The following is a 5,936-nucleotide window of genomic DNA, read 5'->3' as shown; positions in this document are numbered from 1 at the left end:
CAGCTATAAGAATAAAAAAAAAATAACAGTCATAATAATTTTAATGAACAAAACCCTAAAAAATTTCAAAAGGATTCAACAGGTTAACCTAAAAGTTGCTGTAATATAGTCGTGTATGATTCCACAAATAGTGTCCAACGCAAGTCCCTGGACACTCGCACCGAACGACAGTAAAACAGGTAGGGACAAGGGGAGTCCTAATCTAGAGAGGGGCATCTCCAGGTACATCCTACTCTGATGTGTGAACCGCTGACATGAGAGGAAAAATGCTTTATTGATTCGAAGTCTCCATATGATGCACAAATATACGTTGGTGTCCACCCATATCTGTATAGATTCAAATTCAGTGCGGAATTCTGCACTGAAACAGCGTCACTGATACCCCGCACTTCCTGGTTTTATATAAACGGACCTTCCAATTATGTGATAAATGCTGATAATCCGTCTTATTCAGTAAGGGATCCAGTAGCCTGACTATATGCTGATATCTAGCTGTCGAATCTGGTTGGAGCGAATAGCTAAAAAAATATGTATAGGTGTATCCGGAGGAAATGCAAGCACACCATATTAATTGACATTAAGCGATAAATTATACCCTCCAGAAAGACTTTAATCTCATCCAAATATTCTTGCAGAGTGCGGTATAGGGCATGAACACATCCAGAGCCGATGCGAAAAAGGCTATGTCATCGGCATGAACATAAACTGTTATGTTTGGACGGATGGGGATGTCATTTACCAAGATGTGTAAAAGCAGCGGTGAAAGAACTGATCATTGTGGCCCACCTCTTGATTGCTGATACGTGTTAGAGCAGAGGGTTCTGTATGTATTGTAAAAATACCTATCCTTAAGAAATTCACATATCTATTTATGGATATATGACGCAGGATGCAACAGGGCAAGCTTGTTAAGCAGGATCGCATGTTCAACGCTGTCGGAAGCCTTAGCAACATCAAGTGTCACCAGAGCGGAGACTTTCCTTCTGCGGAGCGAGAGATGGATTCGGCTCTCTTGATCTACGTGCGGGGACCATATGGAGCAACCTTGAACCAATCTGTACTGTGCTAAGATCGGTAACTTCATGAACATGCTTTGTTAGACGTATGTGCACTATTTGTTTTATTAATTTGACTAAATTCGAAATTATTGTAATTGGCCAAATATTTCATAAGATATATCCCTTCCCTGCATCTTTCAACAATAAAATAATTTTCGCAACCTTCAAAATGTGCGAAATTCAAGCATTTGCCGAGGAAGAGTTCACAATATCTAAAAGGTCACTGGTGAAATCCTGGGCTAAGATTTAATCATTCCAAAAGTGACACCATCATATCCTGCGACTGCAGATTGCATTGCTGTGAAGATTGATAGCAGCTCAGGCGAGGAAACCTCTGTAAAGTCTGAGAAAGGAGCTAGTGTACGCAAAGGAACCTGTCGCTGTTTATAGAATTGTAACTCCAATCTTTGAGCTATGTACTCCTGTGTTCACTTAGCTTTCCGTGGCGCAAGCACTGTGGCGCAAGACATATTAAGATTCGAGATATAGTCAACACTTGTTATGCACCATGAAGCTATTAGAACCTTCCGATTATCTGGATTTGAGAGATGTGTTCAAATTCATGTTATACTCCTTCTTTGCTTTTGCAATTGTCGTTTTGAAAAATGTAGATAGGAATTTATAATTTAACAAGTTAGCTGGACTCTGGTTGTAAGATAGATCCTTTCAAGTAGCTTTTCTACAATAATAGGCGTTCTCGCATTCTTGCGTCCACCAGGGAAATGGCTGTTTGGTAGGGGTTACCGCGCGTTCAGTAAATACCGATTGCTGTATTGCATTTTGCAGAAAGGAAACTGTCTTCTTAGCTCTGTCTGACCGGCTTGTACTAACTACCGAAGCAATACACGGGGATATAAAAATTTCGTAGGTTACGTGGTTACAAATTTGTGTGTTTTACCAATATTTCTGGGTGTGGATAAACGTATTTTGAAGGTTATTAGAAAATGATTACTGGATGTGTCAGAATACTCTCTGGAACAGTTCACTATGACTAGCCCGCCCATTGATAAGGTTAAGACAATGACGGAGCGAGAAACTCCTCGCATGAATGTAATAGGTCTGGAATCGCAGCATCGCACAGCATTTGTAGACATCCACGACCACTGACGCTGACCGCACTGCCCTATTCCCCATGATGCGAATTACAATCCCCTACATCTACATTACTACTTGTGCTGGTCAATAACCTATCCAATGTGGCACAATCCGGAAGCGAAATACTGATCCCTGAAAGCTAACAGTCAGGACGTATAATTTTATTAGATATAAATGCCTGCTGACATATACGTTTTGATATCATTGTTTCCAATCCGCCTCCTGTGAGGATATTGCGATCGGCTCTAGAGATTTTGAAACGTTTCATAGAAAATAGTTTACTGGGAGATAGCCACGTTTCTTACAGAAGTACGTTATCAGGGTTGTGCTTGTTAGAAGCAATTCTAAATCAGAAAGGGAAGACCGAACGGAGCGGCAATTCCATTGTAATATTTTAAGACCTGCCATGATCACTGATCAATTAGAGGCTGTAATAGCCTCTTTGAGGACGTCAGTCGGAGGGAGGACCTTTAGCGATCCTTTATTGCTTTTACATGAGGTAGACTAGATTATGACAGTGATGAAGTACGGCGCTTCTGGGACGGGCGCGTCATCTCAACATCTGTGGCGGAGATGTCAGTGCGGTGTGTATTACTAGAAATATTGATGTAAGCTTGCGCCTGAGAATCATCAGCAGGGCATTCCTTAGCGGTTATCGCTGCGAGCGAAAAATCACTAGCATGGCACTGGCAGGCAGTAGCTGGCAGTTGTCATGGTCGAGTACTAATTTGATATACTGTTGCCTGACGTTACGTTTAAGAGGTGCGGCAAACTCGGGTCTCTCCTTCCATATGCGAGGGTGATATCAGAACCAGCCTGCCAAGATCGACCGTTGCATTCACGTACCCCTAGGTTTGTTTGCTTTGTTTTGTGGGGTTTAACGTCCCAAAGCGACTCAGGCTATAAGAGACGCCGTAGTGGAGGACTCCGGAATGTTCGACCAACTTGAGTTTTTTAACGTGCACTGACATCGCACAGCACACGGGCGTCTTGCTTTTCGCTTCCATCGAAAAGCGGCCGAGGAGGGCAGGATTTGATCCCGCATCCTTGGGCACAGTAGTCGGGTGCCGCAACCACTGAGCCCCTATGTACTGGTGCATTACTACGGCTTGGCTAGAGCAGGGCTTTATATGTTGGCTGGTATAGAATGGGGTATCGCGTCGTGCCCTTAAAGGCGGAGCTGAAGTGTCCCCCATAATGTTTTTCTGCGCCTAACGGTCCACACCGCCGTCATAGCTTAGTGATGACGGCTTTCAATGGCTGTCTAAAACACAGCGGTTGGTTGGTTGTACAACTTTTATTTCCATCGGAAACGGGGAGTCGTGCGCCCGCGGATTAGAGGCTGGCAGGTAGCCCTTGGCTTCTTGCGGCCTCTTCCGCCAGATGGAATCAACCCTGCACGTCACGCCGCGTGTCGATGGAAGCGAAATGCGAAAACACTTACGTGCTCTGCAGTCGCTGTCTCTTAAGAAACCGCTGGTAGGAAAAGTGTGATGCTATCACCGCAAGATTCCCACGTTTCCATGAATGAATTTGTGATACATAAACAAATAACAAGGGTTCAACGCTGCTGAACCAAATATTGAGCGAAAGCATTAGCTGCGGGTGACCGAGCGTTCTTCTTGTACTCTTTTTATTCTTCCTCGGCCCACATATTAAGCCCCGCTTTAACCAAGCCATATTAACGTGCCCTAGTGGCCTGTAGGGGTAAAGTGAATGCCAGGGTCCTAGCAGGCTGATTCTGACATAACCGTCACATGTGAGACGAGAGACCCAATTTGGACTCCTGCCAGCCCACACCCTAGTATCACGTGTAGTATGATGTCACAGCGTCACGTGTGTAAGAGGTGGCTACCGCCGCGCTAGGCTGAAGGCTCGAGACCTAGAAGTTGTACTGCTTTCGCAATAAAAAATGAACACATGAATGAAACCACAGTAAGATATTTCAGAAACAATTCGTGTTGAAAATAAATTAGCCGATATTAGCGGATGGCTTGCCGTATGTCTCAAACACTTCCTCGCCCTGTAGCGAAGCGGAAGAGGGAATAAGCTGCTCCGCTGCGGAGCTCAAGGTCAAGGATTTGGTTCCGGCCGCTGCCACCTAGTATCGATGGCAGCGAAACACAAGGCTCCCGTGTATGTGCGTTGCTAGTGGTTGCTTGACGACCGTAGGTGGCAGAAAGAATTGGAGCCGTCAACTATGGTGTTGTAACACAGGCAGAATCGCTTTTGGAATAGTAAAAATATGTGTTTCCTTGGCAAGGAAACACAAACTTTCAAATCGGAGGATAATGGCTCTATTAGTAATTTATTTACGCCTCTGGTTACCATGCCGTGCTACATGGCAATGATATCAGCGCACGGAAACGCATATTGAAAAGAAAAATGGAATCACTAAAAATGAATTATTTTCAACTAATGCACTTGGAATTCAACAATAACTGCTTGAAAAATCTGACGCACACTGTCGCATTGGTCTTTTCGAAACATATCAGCGTTTGCGGCAACTAATAGAGTACCATTAAAACCTGCGCAAAGTGCCAGAGCGTTTACCCAGTGTTTTAAATTAATATTTTTGGCTCTCGAAACGATGCTTGAACAGTTCTTTAGAATCTTTCCCCGGCTAATGCCGAAGAGTCATATAAGAAAGCGGTGTCGTCTACCTTGTTGCTTCTCTTCTTTTATCTGAGCAGCCTGCTGCGACACTATGCACCGGCCTTGTTCATGGTACTAAACACATTCTTCACCAAGCTTTCGTGGTTAGATGAACGCCTAGATAAGTAGAAATTTACCCCCTATAGCTTCAGCCTTTAAAAGTCAGTGATGCGCAAGTTTCCTAGAAATCTCGACTGATTTCTTTAATCGGTGTCTCATCAAATCCACAGGAAGACATCTTATCCACCAGCCTAACGAGAAATTTCAAATCATGTCACTTGTTTTATCCCTGCTATCATGGGTTTAGGAGACAACATTTAAGTGAAATGAAGCTAGCCGTGTTCATACATGATTTACTCCGACAAATAGATGACAATGGAACAAAAAATATGCAGTATTCCTCTCTAATGCATTTAATACTACCATAAGCTCTTAATCCCGAAACGTTTACACCAGGGAGAAGCCGCAGTCTTCTGGTCTCGCTTAAAATGTTTTTGTTTATGACGCAAGCAGTTAAAATCCACGAATAAAAACTGCTCCGCTGCTTCCAAAGTGGAACTCAGAGTCACTTTATGCGCCGGGCTTTCACCACTAGTGATCCTAATTTACATTCATGACCTTACGTGATCATTGAAAATTCTGTCTAGCGTGTTTAGTCCATTACTGCATAAGTCACATAATTATTAAGCTGACCAAGGATACATAATTTCTACAAAGTGATCATACTCCTATCTTGGTGTAACGAATAATTCTTCCCATTGAATAGTGGTAAAAGCAAAACGACTGTGTTCATGCGGACGAGCACTCTAAGCTAGATTCAGTACAGTATTGGCTTACTTCCCATTGACCGCTCGTATTATCTAACGGACAACATGGCTTCCACGTAAGACCACCAGTGTCATGAAAACTCTACATCCATATATGCGTTGACGCCTCACGTACACTCGGAGTTGTACGACGTAACGTGAAGGGTGCACACGCAAAGCGAAACAGTGTATGTAACAATTATTCGGTCGAACGTAGAATATGTGTCATGCAAAGCACTTATCACATCGTGTGTTGCTGCCGAATTTGACTTTGCGCATAATAGCGCTATGCGGGTTATAATATCTGATTAGAGAAATTGGC

Source organism: Amblyomma maculatum, chromosome 3 (assembly GCF_055883805.1).
Source record: "Amblyomma maculatum isolate TAMU_Amacu chromosome 3, ASM5588380v1, whole genome shotgun sequence".
In the NCBI taxonomy this organism is placed as follows: Eukaryota; Metazoa; Arthropoda; class Arachnida; order Ixodida; family Ixodidae; genus Amblyomma; species Amblyomma maculatum.
This window is presented reverse-complemented; position numbering follows the sequence as displayed.